The sequence below is a fragment of the Dipodomys spectabilis genome, unplaced genomic scaffold (genome assembly GCF_019054845.1).
Source record: "Dipodomys spectabilis isolate Male_0828 unplaced genomic scaffold, ASM1905484v1 ptg000365l, whole genome shotgun sequence".
Classification (NCBI taxonomy): Eukaryota; Metazoa; Chordata; class Mammalia; order Rodentia; family Heteromyidae; genus Dipodomys; species Dipodomys spectabilis.
In genome coordinates, this window is record NW_024871042.1 from 11,434,719 (window position 1) to 11,458,836 (window position 24,118).

General features: G+C 37.9%; 1 non-coding gene across 1 annotated transcript; it reads right to left on the bottom strand.

Moving 5' to 3' along the window:
- Positions 1-4,341: 4,341 nt before the first annotated feature.
- Positions 4,342-4,467, bottom strand: LOC122096169. The gene has a single exon (XR_006145262.1). It is a non-coding gene; the product is annotated as a U6atac minor spliceosomal RNA (small nuclear RNA).
- Positions 4,468-24,118: the final 19,651 nt, after the last annotated feature.

Below are 24,118 nucleotides of genomic sequence, written 5' to 3' on the forward strand. Positions count from 1 at the left end.
GTTCTCTTTATTCAGTCTATGCTAGCCTCAAACTTGAGATACCCTGCTTCTGAAGTACTAAGGTTATAGGTATGTATTATCATGATTGGCTTGAAAAAATGATTTTGTTTTTGTTGTTGTTTTTGGTGTTTGTATTTTTGTTTTGCCAGTACCTGAGTTTTGACTCAGCTCTGAACATTCTTGGCTTGCTTCCTTGGCTAGCTCTCTACTACTTGAACAATGTCTCCTGCAAGGCATTTTTTTTGTCAGTTATGGGGCTTAAACTCAGGGCCTGGAAGCTGCCCCTGAGCTTTTTCTACTCAAGGCTAGCACTCTAACAAGTTGAACCACAGCACCACTTCTAGTTTTTTGGTGGTTCATTGGTGGTAAGAGTCTCACAGACTTTGTTTCCTGGGTGGCTTTGAACTTGTCCTCAGGTCTCAGTCTCTTGAGTTATTAAGATTACAAGCATGAGCCTCTGCCATCCATCTCAGCATGGCTTTTTAAAGATGGAGTCTTACAGGCTTTTCTGCTCTATCCTGCAGATCTCAGACTCCTGAACAGCTAAGACTATAAACATGAATCAAGGGCACCCAGTGGAGAGTAATTTTTGATCTGTGAAATGTACATAAAATTAAAATGTTAGGGGCTAGGAAGGTGGCTCAGTGGTAGAGCGCTTCCCTCGCATGCGTGAGGCCCTGGGTTCGATTCCTCAGTACCACATAAGCAAAAAGAAAAAAGCCGGAAGTGGCTCTATGGCTCAAGTGGTAGAGTGCTAGCCTTAAGCTGAAGAGCTGTGGGACGGTGCCCAGGCCCAGAGTTCAGGCCCCATGACCGGATCCAAAAAAAAAAAATTAAAATGTTAGTGTCCATAAGCAAAGTTTTATTGGAACACAGACATGCTTATTCCATTATTGTCTATGATGGCCTTGATGTCACAACAGTACACATTTGGCATTGTAAGATTGCAAAGCCTAGAAAAACTGAAATATTTGTTATCTGACATTTCCCAGAAAGTTGTTATCTTACATTTTAGCAGTAAGTCTGCAGAACTAGACTTCTTTCCTTATTTAGTTTTATATATATATATATATATATATGTATACATATATAATAGAAACGAACAAAAAGCTATGACAAAGGCTTAAGAGAGAGCTGTGAGGAAGAAGGGAAGGAAAAGGAAAAGAGAAGAAAGTAAGAATATGCCTACTTCATTTTTTTTCCTAACATCCATTGAAAATAAGAACAGGATCCCATAATACAGCATTGCCAAAACAAACACCTTGCCAGACTGTTCTGAAAAATTGTCGTAGATCATAATACCACTCAGAAAGCTATGTGGTTAAGCCATCAACTTTGACGGGGCTCTGTTCTAAAGCAAATAACAGACACATGCTCTGTCCTAATGCTGAGCTCATTACGCTAAACACACTCTGCAAAGTGTCTTGGACCAAGTGCCTCATTTGCCCACTGTAATGGACGATTTGGCATACCCGTGTTCATTAAAACTCGGCATCTCAGTTGACACCCCATAGTTGAAATCACCCATAAACAAATTTATGAGGGAATCATTAAGAGTGAATGAGTTATCACTTTGGAGGGATGTTTCAGATAATGAAAGCTCTGCTTACATCCAAATGTGAAGCAATAACGAACCTGGTGTCGAAATAGATCCATTTTGCCTAGAGAATAAGCATGACTCAAACATTACTGATGTGGTTCTCTTAGATTAGCTATTTGTACATTCAACGTCTCCTGTCACATAGTAAATGCCCTGCAGACATACAAGCTGATGCTTCTGCTTTCTACTCTCCACCCACAATATTGGATTGACAAAGTGGCTTATGTTTTGCAGTCTCTATCCAGCCTCCTCTAGAAAGCACAAGGCCACTATGTCATTCTGTTAGTTTAATTTCATGAAACACCTTATGCCTTTTCTCACCTGCAATTTCAACATTGCTAAACACTTCACCCCTCAAAACTCATTAATGGAGCTTCTAATGTCTGTTGTGGTTGTGATAGCATTTGGCGGTGGAGGTCTGGGGAAGGGATAGGTCAGGAGTAGGAAGTCCTCTTTAATGGGATTAGTGCCTGCCTTAAGAAATCTCAGAGAGCTCTGTCTCTCTCCTTTTACTTAAGAAAAACAAACCCTTGTTCCAAGACACTGAATTTGCAAGGCCTTGACCTTGAACTTGCCAAGCTCTGAATCTGGGGGAACTAGTTCTTGTTTAAGTCATCCAGTCTATGGTAGTGTTTCCTAGCTATGAGGGTTTCTAAGAAGTCATCTTATATCCTGGGCCTGTTTTGTTGTTGTTGTTTTAATTGTATAATGTTTAAAATAACAACTTCTTCAAAATGCCGGAAGGGCCATGAGAAATTTTCTCAGTAATCACCCATGAGCTCAGCGCCAAGCATATTGTTGCCTTGCATATGATATTTTCTTTCTCCACAGCTTTGGACTGTTTGTGGAGAATTTCTGGATCTGACCCTGTGTTCTACAAACATCCTGCCACTCCTACAGCTTTCAGAAAACAGCCGCCTGTGGTCACCCTGATACACATGTGTATGCTTAAAAGGGTCAGAAGATTTTGTAAGATTTAAAGTGCAAACATAGATACTGTTACTCTAATAAACAAAAATAAAAGAAGAAGTGGGGAGCATTTGCAATGGATTAGTCTGTGCCCTATTTTCTGGGTATGGAATATTGTAAGGCTTTTTTTTCTGGTTATGAAGACAAGAATGGAACAATGGAGTAAATAATCACATTCTCTCCCTCTTCAGATTAGGAGCAAGGCTGTGAATCCCTTCCTTTTGTCATGTAAGAAAGTGCAAACAAGGCAAGGTATGGCCTGGTAGCCTGCCATTGGGGGTTGAGCATGGTTGCTTAATGTGTGTGTGTGTGTGTGTGTGTGTGTGTGTGTGTGTGTGTGTGTGTGTGTGTGTGTGTGTGACATACTACAAACCTCTCTCCAGTTCATTTCTTGGTAATGCCAAGTAGATCCAGCCAGTTTTCATGCCCAACATTCCAACTGTGCTTCTGCAGTGCGGTGGATATTGAACTGTTCTATAGGGGAAGGAGACAGACTGGTCTCCACATGAGAGCATGCATTGCCAATACAGGAATACACCTGCTTCTTGGTCTCTTTGTAAAGCTCTACCCCACAGAGAGGGAACTCATAGAGGACAGAATATTGTTTCTCATAGTTCTCTGAATGCTCTACATTCCAAGGTCAAGGTAGCAGCATCCAGTGTCCTCACAGGAGAGAAGGATCAAAGAACCTGAGTAGCTTCCATCAAGCCCTTCCATAAAGCCCTAACGTTGTAATAGAAAAGGGCCCTCTTTCTCATCACTTCTAAAAGACATCTTCTCTGAATGCCACCACCAAGGGGTGTTTAATTTCATTATGTGTTTTTGGTGGCCTTTCACATCACAATCTGAGCAGAACACCAAAAGAGGGGATCCTACCTCAGCAAGGGGAAGGAAATAAACACCATCAAGTGAAGCACTGAGTGCTTTGAATAAAGAAAAGACCACAGTCTCCTAGACTACCTGAGCTAGATTCATGTACTTTAGAGTTGGCATGCAATTTTAATTGAAAATCCCATCTATGAATCTCTATTGTGGCCAGGGGCCCTAGATGAAGAACTCTTTCCAGACATAGCATTTAATAAGAATGTAAACTAGTCCAGGACTTGCTGGCTCATGCCTGTAATCCTAGCTATTCAGGAGGCTGAGACTTGGGAATCGCAGTTCCAAGCCATCCTGGGAAGTAAAGTCTATGAGGCTCTCATCTTCAATTAACCACCAGAAAACTGGAACTAGCTCTGTGGCTAAAGTGGTAGAGTACTACCCTTGAACACAAAACTCAGAGACAGAGTTCATGGCCCATGACTGACCAAAACAACACCAGCAAACAATAAATAAGCCAGGCCTAGTGGTACAAGCCTGTAATTTCAACACTAAAGCAGGGAATCATGAATTCAAGATTAGCTCAGCTATATGACAATTTCTGAGAGAAAACAACAAGAAAGTCTAATCTAATGTAAGACCAGGTAGAAATTACTTTTTTTGAATAAACAATGTTATCTTTTATTGGTTAAGTATTTTTGTATGTTTTTACTGCAAAATATTGTACAGAGGGGTTATAGTTACATGAGCAAGGTAATGAGTACATTTCCTTTCCAGCATTGTTGCCTCCTCCTTTGTTTTTTCCCTACCATCCCTTCCCTCCCACCTCCTCAACCACTCCCCCCATCTCCCCACCTCCAACAAAATTGTAAAGCTCCTTTTCAACAAAGTGTCTTGTACATCTCATTGTTACAATGGGTCAACCTGTATCCCTATTTAAGCATTTTGTTTTATAAAAGCAATGGTTAGATGCCACAAAGTAGGTGGCAATGCCTTAACCATATGCATGTTGACATGCCCAAGGGCCTCTTCCATCTTTGTCAAGGGGAGTGCTAACCTTTTCTCCTTTCACACAACACAAGGTAGAAATTTCTTTGTTCAACAAAGTTCCTAAAACCTTTTATCAGGGAAAAAATATGCTGTATAGTTCACTGTGTTTTCAACAACTCTTTTTGCATGGTTAATATTTGCATAGACCCAGATGGATGAGCAAGAGACCTCTACATATAATCTATCATTTCTACACCTCATGCTTTTGTTACTATATCCAGGGCTGGGTGCTATATTTTTGGTATAATGCATTTATTCCAGATGAAAGATATTACAAACAAAGTACTTTTTGAATAGTAGGTAATTTGATAATTACTTCATGCTAAAACATTAAACTAAAAATATTCAATATCAAGAATTTGGTGTGAAGTTTCTATTCACATTATAAATTAAAAACCTTGCCCAGCCCTGGGGATTTACACCTGTTAACCCTAGCTACTCACAAGGCTACTCAAAAGCCAACGTAGATAGAAAAGTCTCTGAGGCTCTTTTATCTCCAGTTAACCACCTTGGGAGCAGTGTCTCAAGTGACAGAATGTCATTCTTGAGCAAAAAGTGAAAGACAGTGCCTAGGTCCTGAATTCAAGCCAAGGACTGGCATGCACACACACAAAATCTCATGATTAGTAGGTTTATAAAGAAAATTGCTACAAGTATATTCATTTTAACTGTATTCTGAAACGAAACTAAAACTGTTATTTTTTTAGAACTGATATACATTTTCTTGATAGGTAGTTTTCTGTGGCTCAATTTCTTAATTCTCCAATAATAGGGAAAACTGAAGAAAAAAAGGAATGTGTACAGAATGATCGTCCAGATGAAAAGAAGTAGCGTGAGATGTTTTTTTTAGATGTAAAAGTACTTCCAAATTATATGTGTTAGAGAAGATGTAACAGGAATTTATTTTTGTATTGTTCACTATTTACTAATTTTCCTGTCACAAGATTTTAGCACTTTTATAATGAAACAAAGTTGTTAGGAAAAAATAGCCATATTGGGCAGTGATACTGAATTTTTTTTTCAAATAGCAACTACTAAACAGTAACTTTGTGCCAATGCCCTGAATACATATGTTTAAATACATGCTTCATGTAGGAAGTTATTTTTAAAAACCCAACAGCCAACTTCTAATCCTCTTTTACAGAGGATGGTGGAGACTAAGAAAACAAATCTATTGAGAGAGAAAGTAGTCTACTCCTTTTGTGTGTGTGTGCATTATTTCAAGTTGTTTATTTCTTTTTTTCTTCTTTTCTCTGTTTCTGTGTTTGCCAGTAGTGGGTTTCATATCAAGGGCTCACACTCAAGAGGACTACCATTTAAGCCATGCTTTCAGCTCACGTTTCTGAAAGCTAACCCCATACTGCTTTTCAGTGGAGACCAGTGGGCTCTCTTCAGCTCAGCTGGTTGTGTTACCAGGCTGGTATATATGTGTTCCACACCTCACTTTGGGAAGGTGTGGAGGAGAAAGAGTTAAATGAGGTTCTTAAACTCTTTACCTTTAGAGCTGTTTCTTATCCCATGAATGATTAATGAAGAAGCATTAGAATTGGATACCAGAATCAGAACTCCAAAATACCACATGAGAATTGGCATCATATTAATAATACGATTCATTCTCTGTGGAGTCCTGTGACTCCAGTCTCCTAAGATGAGGAGAGTGAGAGAAGAGTAAGGAAAGTCTTATTTTGTGGGGTGATTTGTGCAGAAATGTGTAGAGGTGAAAGGTTTCCTTAGTTAAATATGTCTATGGAAGAACAACATAGTTTGATAATTACATCTAACTCTCTCAGAAGAGTATCTTAAATTAATTTTGGGAGAATGGCCTACACAATGCCAAAGCTATGACCTCGTTTACACAATGTAATGTAAAACACCTAACTCGGTTCATAAGTCAGCGTGTTTTACAGCACAATTGTTAAGTGGTGCATGCAGGTCCATTTTAACTCACTTGTTTAAAGGCCAGATTCTATCAGTAATGGGCAGTCACCATGAGAGTAAGTGACCTCAGAACAGGTCAAAAGCATCAAAGGAAAATTGTCACCACCTGACCCAGCCTTTATCTGTCCCCAGGGTTTTCTTTTTCCCCAGATGTCTTTCACAGGAGTATATTTTGATCAAAAACACTTGTGAAGAATGGAGCAGTTGACATGGTGTGAAGCACCATTGTTCCTGTCTCACTCTTTGTAGGAAAAAATAATGGAGGCTTCAACTGTCTGATGTTCAGCACAGTGCTGCGTTCATCTATGCTATGCTTCCTGAGAGAAGAAAGCACAAAGAACACCAAAGCAAAATCACCAGCAAGTGAGTTTGTTACCATAGGGTGGCCATTTCATTGAGAATTAGATCTCATTTTGTGGATCCAATGGGTAATGGAGACAGAACATTGTCAAACTCCTATTCATTTCCCATAATAGTGACACATCAAAGTATTATTGTCTACCTGAATATATATATATATATATATACATATACATATATATATATATATATCCAGCATTTCCATTTATATTTGAAAAACAAGTTATCTCTTAGAGTTGCCTCATTTTTAGAAATTGTACACATGAGTCATTGCTCTGTAATACACTTTGGAAGTCCTACTCATTGTGCTTGGGTACTGGTAGATGAGTTTTCTGACTGGCCTTGTGTCCTTCTTCTAATCATGGATTTTAGGGTGATTCTAACAGCACAAAATTCAGTTTACTCCCTCACATACCCCTCACCTACTGTGAAACTGTAAAGTGAACATGTATGTAGTATAAATGCCAAGGAAACATCTAGTAATTGGTATCCTGGTGAAAATACAAAAGTACCAATGGTCATGGAGCACTTCCCCAGAATCTGAAAGGTACTTCAAATAATGTGTACTACTTGTATGGCTTTTTAAAGAATTATTTGGAGCTAATGTACAGAAAGATGATAGACATACTCTGTGTTTATTTCTAGTCTCTTTTGTAGATAAAGATGAATGTGATATGAATTTTCTTTCCTACAAAATAATTGTTGAATTTAATGACACATCTGAACCTCCTTGCAAAAGAGCAGCAAGCTAAACCCCACTCCAGTAGATGAAAATAAATAATTAAAATTGAATCAGAATTAAATGAATTAGGATCAAAAAAACACAGAAAGAATCAACAAAACAAAGAGTTGGTTCTTCAAAGAAATTAACAAAATTGACAGACCCTTAGCAAATCTTATCAGAAAAAGAAGAGAACACATCCAAATAAACAAACTCAAAGATGAGAACGGAAACATCACCACAGAAACAACCAAGATTCAGAACATCATAAGGGAATACTTCTCAAAACTTTATGCTAATAAGTTTGAGAACCTGGCAGAAATGAACCTTTTCCTAGCAAATATTGACAGGCTGAAACTAAACCAAGATGAGTTAAACCAACTTAACAGGCTCATATCAAGCATTGAAATAGAAACAGCAATAAGAGACCTCCATCTAAGAAAAGCCCAGAACAAGATGGATTTACAGCCGAATTCTACAAGACCTTCAAAGCAGAGCTCACACTGAAACTCTTCCAGCTCTTCAATGAAATTGAAAGAGAAAGTTCACTACTGAACTCTTTCTATAAAGCCATTAAAATCCTCATCCCAAAACCAGTCAGGGACTCATCAAAGAAAGAGAATTATAGACCCATTACTTTGATTAACATTGATGCAAAATTTCTCAACAAAATTTTTGCCAATCGACTTCAACAATTCATCCAAAAAATCATTCATTTCAGGGATGCAAAGCTGGTTCAATATGCACAAATCAATTAATATAATTCATCATATCAACAGAACAAGGATAAGAACCACAAGGATATCTTAATAGATGCATAAAAAGCATTTAACAAGATCTAACACCCCTTTATGATGAAGGTTCTGGAAAAATTAGGAATCTATGGAACATTCCTCAATACAATAAAGGCTGTATATGACAAACCTACAGCAGCATTATACTTAATGGTGAAAAACAATAGCCATTTCCTCTTAACTCAGGAATGAGACAAGGATGTCCACTCTCTCCACTTCTCTTCAATTTAGTATTAGAATGCCTAGCTACAGCAATAAGATAAGATGCAAACATAAAAGGGATCCTAATAGGGAAAGAAGAAATAAAACTCTCCCTCTTTGCAGATGACATGATCTTGTATTTAAAAAATCCCACGGACTCCACTCCCAAATTACTCAAGCTGACTCAAAACTTTGGCAAATAGCAGGGTATAAAATCAACCGTCAAAAATCAATGGCTTTTCTGTAAGCCAACAATGAGAAAAGTGTGGCTGAAATTAGGAAAGCAACTCCATTCATAATAGCCCCACAAAAAATAAATTACCTAGGAATTAAATTAACCAAAGAAGTGAAGGACCTCTATGATGAAAACTTTAAAAACCTGAAAAAGGAAATCAAAACAGAATTTAGAAAGTGGCAAAATCTCCCATGCTCCTGGATTGGAAAGATCAACACTGTGAAAATGGCAATACTTCCCAAGGCTAACTACAAATTCATTGTGATACCTATCAATATTCCAACCTCATTTTTCAAGGAAATAGAAGAGGCAATCCAAAAATTCATATGGAACAATAAAAGACCCAGAATAGCAAAAACAATCTTTAACAAAAAGAACAGTGATGGAGGAATATCAATACTAAATTTCAAACTCTACTATAAAGCCATAGTAATCAAAACAGCTTGGTACTGCCACAATTACAGACCTCAGGACCAATGGAATAGAATTGAAAACCCAGAAATGAACCTACAGACCTATAGCCATCTAATCTTTGATAAGGAAGCTAAAAAAATAGAATAGAAGAAAGACAGCCTCTTCAGTAAGTGGTGCTGGCAAAATTGGTTAACTACTTGTAGAAAACTAAAGCTAGATCCTTATCTATCACCCTGCACCAGAATCAACTCCAAATGGATCAAAGACCTCGGAGTCAAAGCAGACACTCTGAAAACATTACAGGATGGAACTGGAGAAACCCTAGGTCTCCTTGGCACAAGCCGAAATTTTCTTAATAGAGACCCAGAACACAACAAATCAAAGAAAGGTTGGACAAATGGGATTGCATGAAGTTGCAGAGCTTCTGGAAGAATATTTGGGAGAAGATTTTCACTAGCCATACAACAGACAAGGGTCTCATATCTAAAATATACCTGGAACATAAAAAATTAAATCACCCAAAAACAAATCTTCAAAGAAACAAGTGCCCAATAAATAAGTGGGCTAAAGACTTAAAGAGAAACTTCTCTGAAGAAGAAAGAAGGATGGCCAATAGACACATGAAGAAATGCTCAACCTCCCTAGCCATAAAAGAAATGCAAATCAAAAAAACATTGAGATACCACCTCACCCCAGTTAGAGTCACTATAATGAAGAACTCTAATTAACAACAGGTGCTGGAGGGGATGTGGACAGAAGGGAACCTTACTACATTGTTGGTGGGAGTATAAACTTGTTCAACCACTTTGGAAAGCAGTATGGAGGTTCCTCAAAAGACTCCACATAGAGCTCCCCTATGACCCAGCAATCCCACTTTTGGGCATTTACCCAGAGGATCACAAACAAGACCATACTAAAGCTACCAGCACAATTATGTTTATCACAGCATTATTTACCACAGCTAAGATATGGAACCAACCCAGATGCTCCTCAGTAGATGAATGGATCAAGAAAATGTGATATATATCTATATCTACATCTATACCTATAGATATAGATGTGTATATATATATATATATATATATATATATATATATATATATATATATAATGGAATTCTATGCCTCTTTCAGAAAGAATAGCATTGCCACATTTGTTTGGAAAGGGAAAGACTTGGAAAAAATTATATTAAGTGAAGTAAGTAAAGAAACATAGGTCCCATGATTTCCCTTTTTTGCAATAACTAATATATGTCTGAGACAAGCAGAAACGGTCAGATGAACTCATGTTAGGCGAAATGAACACCAAGATAAGGATTCAAATGGGTTTTCTTTCTTGATATTTTTTCTAACATATTTATAAGGTGATTTTTTTGCTGCTTTGTATGTCCCTCCCCCACAGTATAAACCCTGTTTTCACTGTATTTGATGTTAGTATAATTTGGGGAGGGGAAGGGAAAAATTTAAATAGGGATACAGGTAGACCCATTGTAACAATGAAATGTACAAGATGCTGTGTGGAAAACTGAATTTGGCTGGCGGTGGGGGAGATGGTAGGGCAGGGATGATAAGGGGAAACAAAGTAGGAGGCAACAATGCTTGAAAAGAAACGTACTCATTAACTTGATCATGTAATTGTAACCCCTGTGCATGGTACGTTCATAATAAAAACTTATTAATAAAAATATAATAATTGTTGATTCACTCCATGAAGAAAACTGGCATGGATTTACTGCAAACCTGACTCTACATCTTCTTTACATTCTTAGTTCCTTAGCTATAAAAAGCTATATATTGTTGAGAGGATAACAATTCAAATTCATTTTCCCAGCTTAAACATTTGTTTTTTTTATTTGGTTGGTTGGTTCACTGGTTGTTTGGTTTGGTTGGTGCTTGGTTGGTTGGTTAATTAACTGGTTGGTTGAATGGGTTTTTTTAAATAAAAATGGCTTTATTGCATTTGGCCAGAGCATCATAAAGGATTCTGTCAAATCATCTCACATCCCACTGATTAACCTCTGGAGCATGTGTGCACATGTGTTAAATGACATATATGTCTTCGGAGATTAGTAAGTACTTCATAATGTTAAAAACATAATATCAATGAAAGGTATCTCCAGTAGGACAGCCATGAAAGGCTTTCTGTGCTCTCTGTGTGATCCAATTTAGTGAGTTCAGTCAAGCAGGTGTCACCAGGGATTAGTATCTCATTCATGTTCATATCACTATATGCTGTCTGGCTGCCCATGAATGCATCAAGACATTGGCTCCTGTATCTGGAAATAAGTATTTTCTCTGAAAAGTGTGTATTCGTTTAGTGAGTAGACTCAACACATTAGGGTTCTGTGTACATCCAAAACACCAAGAAAGGGTACAGAAAAAAAATCAATGGCATTCTATCACTTATTCAAATTGTTTATAATCTCTTTCGTCTATAAACAACAATAAGTTAGACTATGTTTCTAAGATGTGAGAATTTTCTCCTCAATACACTTGCCCTGACCAAGCACTTGGATCTGTCTTATTTTGAAGTTTACCGAGTTACAAAACCTCTGGTTCAGAAGAAAGGCTTCCTAGTAAAGGAAATTAAGATATGTAAGGGAAGGGGTGGGTTGAGAAGGGTGGGTAGGAATGCTAATAGGGGTGACATTGATTAAGATCCACTTTATTCATAAGCTGCTTTGTTGAATGCCAACTCCTTCATACAGCTATTTAAAGGTAATAAATTACTTTTAAGAGAAATGATACTTACCCAGTCTAGTTGGCCAAAGAGAATCAATTAAAGCAAGGCACAGATATTCATGAGAGCATGTCATGTAAGCATGGACATGACCTGCCAGCCAATGACACATTCTTTGGTACTATGTGACCACAGTTCACAAGACAGTCTTCACTGCAAGGCTTCCAAAGGAAGCTTCTGTCCTATTAAGCTTACACTGGTGAATGTTAGAGTATGGACATTGTTTAAGTAGTAGTATCAGAAAGAATAAACTTTGAATAGATACATTATATCAGAAGTGATTATTTACCTCCACAGGAACTAGAATACACAAGGATTACACAACAGTTTAAAAACAATATGCAAGGAAAAAAATTGAAAACCTGGGGAGACATGGGCAAAATTTATCATCATTGTAGTCATTTAAATTTATAAAAAGTGTAAAATATAGGCTTGGCATGGAGGCACATGTGTATAATCCCAGCAATTTGGTTGTAAAAGCAAAAGGATAGCAAGTTGAAAACCAGCTTGGGCTACATAGAGTGATCCTGTCTCAGAAAAGGTAAAACACTGAGTAAATAAAGTAATTTTATAGTAGGACAAGCAACAGCAATTAATTAAGTAATACTTGGACACATAGAGTAAAACTTACTTAAAGGTTTCTCAAAATATGAACATATATAAACTTATATGAGTTCACAGGAAATTCTCAATAAATTACACAAACTATAAATTATAATAGATTATAAGGACATTTTCAACCAAGTACCAGGGGCTCACACTTGTAATCCTAGTTATTCAAGAGGCTGACATCTGAGGATTGAAGTTTAAAGGCAGCCCGGGCAGGAAAGTCCATGAGTTTCTTATCTCCAATTACACACACACACACACACACACACATACACACACACACACACACACACACACACAGGCTGGAAATGGAGCTATGGCTCATTTGTAATTCACTGTCCCTGAGTTCAAGCCTCAGGACCTATACCAGAAAAAAAGGACATTTCTCTGACTCAAGGAATAAAAGAAAAACCCCTAAAGAGTTAACCAAAGTATTCTATATAATAATGTGAGAAAGTATACACCCATGTATTTATACATCCACAGTAGTAAAAATAAGCTGCTGTCAGAAATATGTACTGGGAAAAGAAAACCTAAGAGCTAAATTTAAAATGAGAGTGAAGATACAGAACAGTTGACTCAATACTGCAGAAAAATGAACCCCTAGAATAGAAGACAAATGGGGCAGTGTCCTAGAATTTGATAGAGGAAGCTAAAGAATAAGAATGAGAGGCAAGGAGAGAGTTATGGAAGACAGATGACAGATCCAAAAGACACAGGCTGAACAGGCTAAAATATTTAACATCTGTCCCCCATGAGAAGTCTCTGATAATGAAAAAGTCCCCCTTTTAATAAGGATGACTACTCAATTCTGATTCTCATGCAGTTCAAGCTAAATGGAAAAATGCTTACAGCATTACCCATATATTCAAGAATATAATCGAAACGCTTGACATCAAAACTGTGCTTAAGAATATTCAGGATGTTTGGAGAATTAAAAGAGGAAATCAATGTATACTCAAAAAATAAAAATGTTAGTTTTCTACATGAGATTGCCCTTTGAATCATTTAAATTTCTATGGCCCTGTGTGGAAAGCTAACTACATTAGACCTAAATGACTCCCATCCAGATGGTCCAGGCTGGATGTGACTGACATATAAATTAATGGGCATTCATTAGATGGTCTTCCATCCCTTCTAGCTTTTCCGTTTTTAACAAGGAACCAATATGTGTATCAATAACTACTATGATCAAAAATAAAATAAGCCATTTCTTTTTGCTCTGTAGATAATAGCTAATGTTTACTTTTCTGCAATAAGGAAATTAAGATCCAAAGAAATTGATAAATAAATGAATTACTTATGTATTAAATATTTAACATAATTAAATTGTTATTAAATTAGTCAATGCAGGCCACACAGCCAGGAGATGTCAGAGACCTGTCTTAATCACTGTGACAGGATTGAAAGGCCCCTTTTCTAAACCTGTAGGAAACACTCTCTCTATTGGTCATTTCTTAGGATTTTGAATACTGTCCTTGTCTCTACAACGTTATGATTCTCAAGTGCTCTTCCTCTCTCACATGGAATTTTGTGTGTCTCTCCTGTGATCATGGCTTTCTACAGCTTTCACCTGAATTGTTGAGGACTCTAATGATTGATCTGAGAGGCACTCTTGCCTGAGCGAATGATGTGGAATCAGCCCGCATCTTCCAGTCATTCTCTCAGCAGAAGGCCCTCCTAGCACTTTACCAGGTGAAGAACAAGAAAAAGTTATGATTTCCCAATTATATTCTATAGCCCACCAATCGCAAAATAGCATGAACATATTGATATTGACGTGAATAGCATATTTGTGATAATAGCATTGCTTTAATATTACACATAATTATAAATATATTTATAGTAACATCAATTATTATGGTATTTATTATATTAATGTTACAGAATAATAGAGTCCTGTGTTTAAAAATGTATGTTGAATTGTGGATTATATAATATTTTTATGTTTCTTTTTTTTTTTTTGCCAGTCATGGTGCCTGAACTCTGGGCCTGGGCACTGTCCCTCAGCTCTTCAGCTCAAGGCTAGTGCTCTACCACTTGAGCCACAGCACCACTTCCAGCTTTTTCTGCTTATGTGGTGCTAAGGAATCGAACCCAGGGCCTCATGCATGCAAGGCAAGCACTCTATCCACTGAGCCACCTTCCAGCCCTATTTTTATGTTTCTTTAAGAAAGAATATTTCAAAATGTTACTGTGTTGATGTGTACTATACAGAAGTCACCAGACATTTTCAATGATAGAAAAGTTTTTATGGATAGAGAATATAACAGAGTATATCAGAACAATTTGGGGAATGCCAATTATGTAATTACTTATTTCTCCAAATAAGTCCTATCTTTATTAACATCTTTATTAAATATGCTGCAGTGATCCAGTGAGAAGCATTGCTCTTTGGACATTAGATGACAGAAATACACTGTCAGAAAAAATAGTTACTGTTTCTTTAGGCTGTGACAAGAGATGCATGATCCAGGAATGAGTAAGCTCCACCTTTGCATTTTAGGAAACAGGAGGGGCTCTTCTGTGCCTCAGAGTTCATATAGATGTGTCCCATACATTTGTTTGGTCCTTTCTCACATAAACAATAACGTAATATGTCCAGCTGTGTGTGAGCTGGCTATGTAAGAAACTGGAGTTCCATTATGTCAAAAGCATGGTGAGTCCCACTCTGGTGCTGGTGTGTTGATCGCTCAGCTCCATTTCTAAGTTTGCTTTCTCATCAGAGTTATAAAGCAACCTCTGTTTACCTATGGAATCAGGTAAAGGAAGAGTTCTGTATGTGCTGGATTTAAATGTTGCCTTCTTTCATACAGTCCAAACTTATTTTGATACTTTTTATTGTAAAAAATACTGTACAGAGGGGTTACAGTTACATGAGCAAAGTAATGCGTACATTTCCTGTCAAGCATTATTACCTCCTCCTTTGTTTTTCCCCTACCATCCCTTCCCCTCCCAACTCCTCAACTACACTGCCCCCTCCCTGCCTAAATTGTAAAGTTCATTATTCAACATAGCATCTTGTGCATCTCATCATTACAATGGGTCAACCTGTATCCCTATTTAAGCATTTTGTTTTTTCCCTTTTGCTCCCCAAATTAGAGAAGAGTATATACAAGATGCATGGCACCAACATCAATACAGTGAAAATAGGGGTTATACTGTGGGGGAGGAACATACAAAGAAACAAAAAATCACATGTTACATTAGAAATACGTAAAAAACAATAGCATGAATGAGAAAACCACTTGTGTCCCTATCTTGGGGTTCATTTCATTTAACTTCATCTTATCTGGTCAAATGTGCATAGCTTTGACCTTTTCTACTTATTTGAGACATACAGTAATTATTGCAAATTAGGGAAACCATGGGTCCTATGTTTCTTTGGGCCAGGATTACTTCATTTAATTTTTTCCAAGACTTTCCATTTCCTAACAAATGGGGAGATGTCATTCTTTCTGATGGAAGCATAGAATTCCATTGCATGTATATGTATATATATATATATACACATATCTATATATATCACATTTTCTTTATCCATCCATCTACTGAAGGGCATCTGTGTTGGTTACTGAAGCTGCAGAGCTTCTGCTTGGTGAAGGACATAGCTAGCAAGATCAATAGAAAGCCCACGGATTCAGAGAAGATCTTCACTAGCCATACAAAGGATGAGTCTCATATCTAAAATATACTTGGACCTCAAAAAATTAAATCCCGGGGCTGGGAAGGTGGCTCAGTGGTACAGCGCTTGCCTTACATGCATGAGGCCCTGGGTTCGATTCCTCAGCACCACATAAGCAAAAAGAAAAAAGCTGGAAGTGGCTCTGTGACTCAAGTGGTAGAGCGCTAGCCTTGAGCTGAAGAGCTGAGGGACAGCACCCAGGTCCAGAGTTCAGGCCCCACAACCGGCCAAAAAAAAAAATTAAAATAAAAAAAATTAAATCCCTCAACAACAAATCCTCGAAGAAACAACTGCCCAATAAATAAGTGAGCTAAAGACTTACAGAGAAACTTCTCTGAAGAGGAAATAAAAATGGCCAATAGACACATGAAGAAATGCTCAACATCTTGAGCCATAAAAGAAATGCAAATCAAAACAACATTGAGATGCCACCTCCCACCAGTTAGAATGGCTATAATCAATAACTCTAACAACAACCGTTGCTGGAGGAGATGTGGACAGAAGGGAACCCTACTACATTGTTAGTGGGAGTGTAAACTTGTTCAACCACTTTGGAAAGCAGTATGGAGGTTCCTCAAAAGACTCCACATAGAGCTCCCCTATGACCCAGCAATCCCACTTTTGGGCATTTACCCAAATGATCACAAACAAGACCATACTAAAGCTACCAGCACAATTATGTTTATTGTAGCACTATTTACTATAGCTAAGACATAGAACCAACCAAGTCCAAAGCTATTTATCATAATACTAGAAGTGTAATGATACAGAACACATTGTTCTAGGTTGATGTGTACCACACATTTAGCTGGTGACTAACTCTGAGCAGTCTACAATAGGTCACATTATCATCAACAAATCACAGTGGAATTTTGAATTTTTAACAAAAGGCCACAAAAAAGAGACTGGAGTAGTTTCATTTTTACCAAAATAAATAAATTACATTCCAAAAGAGAACACACATATATATAATTATACACACAATACAACCAGCTATGTATATAGATACATGTGTAAATATGTATGGGTAGCTATTATTTATAATCATAATCATATCTATACATACAGCCTGGGGACCAAAGAAAATGTCAGATGGTAAGTTTTAGAAATAGCCTGATACTTCTTAACTTCTAAGTTACAGAGTTAAACTCATGGGCAAACAAATTAAACAAGCTCATTTTGTTTCCTCCTTGTTCATTTTTATTTTTCTGAACACTCTTTCCTCTCTTGATTCTCCATATGGCTTCCTTTTTGATAAGTAGTAAAAAAAAAAAAAAGAACAGAACAAATTCACAATTTCAATACAGATGATTTGGTGACAAATAGATTAAATGAATTTGTCTGTTTACTGGTAATTTTAGCAAGCTGAGGAATAAATTTTGAACATTTACTACCTTAGATCACTATAGACCTCATAAACTAAAGGTTATCATTTATTTTGATCCTTATTTATGCTCCTGGCGTCTGTTTCATTTCATTCATCTCAATGGCTTTCTTTCTGGCTTTCTTTTATAGATCTCGAAGTACGCCCCCACACCCCACTTTCTCTGCAGGCTCCTTTTGCAGCTGACATTGCAACACATTCACTCTCAGTCTAGGTGTTCTGTTCTGATAAGTTGTAGTGTAAAAAATAAATAAATAAATAAATAAATAAACACCTCAAATCTGACCTTTTATTAGCTTTGTATTCTATTACTGGTCCAGCATGGGATTCAAGTGGCAACATAAATGCCTGTCTTCACTTCAAGATGCCCACTCCATTTGCAAATAAACAAATTCCTGGTGGGCTGCTAAAGACCACAAAACCATATGGAATGAGGGTGAACCATTACAAGTGAGCTATTTTGGACCTGCAATGTCTAACAGCCTAGCAGCAGAAGGATGAGTGAGATCTGCCCAAGATGTGTGAGCTTGGTCCAGATGTGCTTACAGCCTCATTCAAACCCAGGGAAAATTGCCAAGTCTCAGAATGAGGAGCTCTTAACTGCCAGCTGTTTAAAGCCACTAAGTTTCAAGGTAACTTATTAGACAGCTATAAATACTTTAAAGGTACATTTTTAAAATTTCCTTCCTACTTTCAGCTAACACAGTCTGTGATTATTTTCATTGTTTACATATGCATGAGCATTTCCATGCAGATGTAGGACAATTGCTTTATTTGTCTTTCTCTTTGTTATGTTCAAACACTTAGTGGATACCACATCAAAAGGACTCATTGAAGAGTTATGAATAAGTCAACAAATGAGAGATTGAATTATGCTTCTAGATAATCTCTCCAAAATTCATCAGTAGAACTTAATGTTTTTAATTCTCAGTGACGTTAATGATAAATTTTATGCTCTCTATGATGACTCGGTGACTTTAATGCATATTACAGCACATTTTCCACTTTTGTTTTTCTGCCATTTCTAGCTACATTAATTATTTTTCCATGTTCCCAACATTTTTTTTGAATTGTAGTTGTCCATGATACTATTTAAATGACTTTGATCAAGTCTTCATCACTAAAGGAATTAATTTTGCAATGATGTATCCATCTTACATGCTCATTGTAATTGCTTTATTCCATTAAATATCTAAAAATCATAATTGACATTAAAACATGAGTAAAATCAAAACCAAGAAAAATCATATGCATATACAGAGATATATTTATATACATACAGAAGATTTAATAGTTATACATGTGTGTAACTATCATATGTATAACTACCTCTCTATCTCTCTCCATGCCATCTACAACTATATCTATATGTCTATGTTCACAACCATGTCCAAGATGGTTCAAAACAGATCTTCAACATGTTCTCAATGTTTTGTAAGTTTCTAGAAGAGAATTGATCTGTGAATTTGGTTTGGCTTTCATGGTGGCCTAAACAACAAGATAAGCATGAGTCCTAAAGTCAGTTTCTCCTTCTTTGTAATTTGTTTTGGTTTTAATGCTTCAGTGTATAGTAATTGTGTGATAAAGAAGAAATCTGTGGTATTTAATGTAAAATGCTGGCATGTTCCTTTTTTTATTAGTGTCTGCTTCAGGAGGCCCAGTTCAGATACACCATTGACATTAATTACAGGATCCTCATTCTAGGCTTTCCTGGGTTGGTCATCTTGTCATCTTGGTTTTAAGATTTTCTGCTGCTGAAGACTAAGCTGTATACTATACTGTATCAAGTCAGATTACTATTGACACATTTTTCTTTCTTCAAATTATTTTATAGTACTGTGTTTGCTGAACCCCCCCCCCTCTACTTTTTCCTCTGTATGCACCACCATTTCACTGAAATCAGGAGGTTCCTGAGAAGAACTGTATTGCACACAATCTTTAGACTCTTAACACTCTTTAGATGTCTGCCTTATACCTTGCTGGAGTAAATGTGGGAATGGTTGCCTTTTCTGCACACTGAAAAGGTTCTATTTTTCATTCTGTCAGGTGATGAAAGTGCCAGATTCTTCCATAAAGTAGATGTTAAATTAAGTTAGATAAAGAAAGCTCCCTTATCTTGCTTTATAATGCCTTTTTAAAACCCATTTTCTATTCTGAGTTGATTCTGGTTACCTGGAAAATTCTCATTCATAAATCAAAGCCCAGGTGACATGCTACTTTCTCTTCGCTCAGGCAGAAGGAGTGCATCACAACCTTTTACACTCCCTTTTACACACCCCGGTGTCTTATGTTCATGTACATCTACCAACAACACAGATCCCCATCATGCACCATGATATGATAATGTCTTGAACTCTTAAAGAACCAACATCTCACTGACACTATACCTTTCCAGAGCCAGCGCTCTTTCTGAAAACAAACATTTCTTAACAACTGTTCATTATAATGTAATTTTATACATTTGACCTTTGTGTCTCTGGGCCCTAAGATCTTATTTAAAAACAAAATTGTATAACTTGTTAAGCTTTTCTATCTCTGCTGCTCTTTCTGTAAGACTTTGGTAGACTACTTAACCTTTCTGCCATCTTACTTCACTTAATGGGAAGAGTAATATACAACATGAAAATAAGTTGAGCTAGGGATGGTAATTAACCTGGTTCCTTACACATAGTAAATATTATATACATACTAATATCAGCAGCGGCACTCTATTTTCTTTTTTTTATTTTTATTTTTATTTTTTGTGAACACACTGTACAGAGGGGTTACAATTACATGGGCAGGTTAATGCCTACATTTCTTATCAAGCATTGCAGCCTCCTCCTTTGTTTACCCTTCACATCCCTTCCCAGCCCCCCCCCAATCCTCCCCACCCAATCCTCCCCACCTCCCCCCCCCCCAACCAACATTGTAAAGCTCGTTTTCGACATGACAACTTGTACTTCTCATTGTTGCAACAGGTCCACCTGTATCCTTAAACAACTTGTTTTTCCCCATCTCCTCTACAAGTTATACTGACATCAAATATAGTGAAAGTAGGGGCTATACTGTGGGGGAGGGACATACAAAGCTACAAAGAGATAATCTTATAAATGCGTTAGAAACAAATGCATGAAAGGAAAAAAACATTAAAATACATATCTAAGGGTTCATTTTCCTAACATTACATTATCTGACCTTTTCCACTTGACTCATACATATACTAGATATTGCAAATAAGGGAAACCATGGGACCTATGTTTCTTTGGGCCTGGCTTACTTCACTTAATATAATTTTTTCCAAGTTTTTCCATTTCCTAACAAATGGGGCAATGTCATTCTTTCTGATGGAGGCATAGAATTCCATTGTGTATATATACCACATTTTCTTGATCCATTCATCTACTGAGGGGCATCTGGGTTGGTTCTATATCTTAGCTATGGTAAATGATGCTGCAATAAACATAGTTGTGCTGGTAGCTTTAGTGTGCTCTTGTTTGTAAACATTTGGGTAAATGCCCAAAAGTGGGATTGCTGGGTCATAGGGGAGCTCTATGTGAAGTCTTTTGAGGATCCTCCATACTGCTTTCCAAAGTGGTTGAACAAGTTTACATTCCCACCAACAATGCAGTAAGGTTCCCTTCTGTCCACATCCCCTCCAGCATCTGTTGTTAGAGTTCTTGATTTTGCCATTCTAACTGGGGTGAGGTGGTATCTCAATGTTGCTTTGATTTGCATTTCTTTTATGGCTAGGGATGTTGAGCATTTCTTCATGTGTCTATTGGCCGTCCTTCTTTCTTCTTCAGAGAAGTTTCTCTTTAAGTCTTTAGCCCACTTATTTATTGGGCAGTTGTTTCTTTGAGGATTTGTTGTTGGGGGATTTAATTTTTTGAGTTCCAAATATATTTTAGATATGAGACCCTTGTCTGTTGTATGGCTAGTGAAGATCTTCTCCCAATCTGTGGGCTTTCTATTGGTTTTGCTAGCTATGTCCTTTGCCATGCAGAAGATCTGCAACTTCATGCAATCCCATTTGTCCAACCTTTCTTTGATTTGTTGTGTTTCCAGGTCTCTATTCAGAAAATTTCAGCCTGCGCCAAGGAGACCTAGGGTTTCTCCTATTCCATCCTGTAATGTTTTCAGAGTGTCTGCTTTGACTCCGAGGTCTTTGATCCATTTGGAGTTGATTCTGGTGCAGGGTGATAGATAAGGATCTAGCTTTAGTTTTCTACAAGTAGTTAACCAATTTTGCCAGCACCATTTACTGAAGAGGCTGTCTTTCTTCCATTCTATTGTTTTAGCTCCCTTATCGAAGATTAGATAGCTATAGGTCTGTAGGTTCATTTCTGGGTTTTCAATTCTATTCCATTGGTCCTGAGATCTGTTCTTATGCCAATACCAAGCTGTTTTGATTACTATGGCTTTGTAGTAGAGTTTGAAATTTGGTATTGATATTCCTCCAGCAGTGTTCTTTCTGTTGAGAAGCGTTTTTGCTATTCGGGGTCTTTTATTGTTCCATATGAATTTTTGGATTGCCTCTGCTATTTCCTTGAAGAATGAGGTTGGAATTTTGATAGGTATCGCATTGAATTTGTAGATAGCCTTGGGAAGTATTGCCATTTTCACGATGTTAATCTTTCCAATCCAGGAGCATGGGAGGTTTTGCCATTTTCTAAGTTCTGTTTTAATTTCCTTTTTCAAGATTTTAAAGTTTTCATCATAGAGGTCCTTCACTTCTTTGGTTAAGTTAATTCCTAGGTATTTTATTTTTTGTGGGGCTATTACAAATGGAATTGCTTTCCTAATTTCAGCCACACTTTTCTCATTGTTGGCATACAGAAAAGCTATTGATTTTGGGGGGTTAATTTTATACCCTGCTGCTTTGCCAAAGTTTTGAATCAGCTTGAGTAATTGGGGAGTGGAGTCTGTGGGATTCTTTAAATACAAGATCATGTCATCTGCAAAGAGGGAGAGTTTTATTTCTTCTTTCCCTATTTGGATCCCCTTTATGTCTGCATCTTGTCTTATTGCTGTAGCTAGGCATTCTCATACTAGATTGAAGAGAAGTGGAGAGAGTGGACATCCTTGTCTTGTTCCTGAGTTAAGAGGAAATGGCTTTAGTTTTTTACCATTAAGTATAATGCTGGCTGGAGGTTTGTCATATACAGCCTTTATTGTATTGGGGAATGTTCCATGGATTCCTAATTTTTTCAAAACCTTCATCATAAAGGGGTGTTGGATCTTGTTGAATACTTTTTCTGCATCTGTTGAGATAACCATGTGGTTCTTATTATTTTAGAAAAGAAAAAAAAAATTTTATATAAGGTACCAAAAAAAAAGAAGAAGAAGAAGAAGAAAAAAGTTCTTTGATTTTTTTGGGAGGGGTGGGAAAAATCCTTGTGTCTGTAACCAGCCTCTTGTTGGAGTCTGGTCTGCTTGTGGTCCTGTGGCTTGGTTGGTTTCTTAAGTCAGTTTGTTCGAACAGGCAGAAAAATGCTCTGCTTTACCCACGATTTGGCGATCCTCCTCCCAGGCTAGTTCATTGGGAGGCAGATATGCTTTGAGTATCACAAAAGAGGGGGATGCAGTGATGAGGCTAGGGTCTGGGTAGAGTTGAGGCCTTTCAACAGACAGTAGCTTTTCCCGGGGGCTAGCTTGTGAAAAACTCACAGAGCACAGCCTGGAGCCATTCTCAGGGTTTCTGTTTACTGATTTTCAATTGATTGTTGAGGCTGCTAGAGGAAGGGGCAGCCTCTGGCTCAGATTACCCAGTGAAGAAAGCCACTCCTAGGACTGGCGCCCGAGCTGGGTGACTTTTCCCTGGGTCGAGCTGAGTCTGGCAGGTCATGCCGTTAAGTTCTTGTGACCTGCTAAATGACTCGTTTTATTCCAAGGCCTGAGTTGGAGCTAGCAGCTCCTCTGAGCTTTGTCGATATCCAAGATGGAGATCTCCGGTACTGGGGGGAGCGGAGGGGTGGCCTTCCCTCCTCTGCTCCCTGAGAAGGAGTGAGGACATCGGGCTTCTACTCACGCTGAGTCTTGGTTTCTGGGTCGTCTCTGGTCTGCGAACTGCAGGATGAAGATGTCCGCTCCTTGTCAGTTCTTGCTGGTATTGAGTAGAATCCGCTCGCCCGCTGCGTCTGGCTCCTTCGTCCCCGACTCTCTGTGGCTCAGGTGTGGCTCCTTTGCTCGCTGCCGCAGCCACAGCTGCTGCCGCCGAGGCGGCTGCTGGCAGGCGCTCAGATGTGTCTCCTTGCCTGGGTTTCCCCTCTCTGGCCTAACTCTCTGTCCTATGATGGCACACTTGGTGTGATTCTCTGGCTTAGGACTGTTCACTGGAACTCTAAAACTGCTTTCTATGCGAGAGCTTACTTAGACTCCAGCTTCTCCTCCGCCATCTTCGTGGAACCCACGGCACTCTATTTTCTTGATCAGTCTCAGTTTCTTTTCTGCTTGCACTTGCATTAGGCAGCATGTTTTTCTGTCCTTTCTCTGATAGCATTTTAGGGTCTGCTACTGTGTGTATCTCCCTCACTGAACATGGTATAACAAAGGATTTTTCCTATCCATGTGTTCCTCAAACCCTCATATGAGTGCCCAAGTATCCACTAATGCTTACCA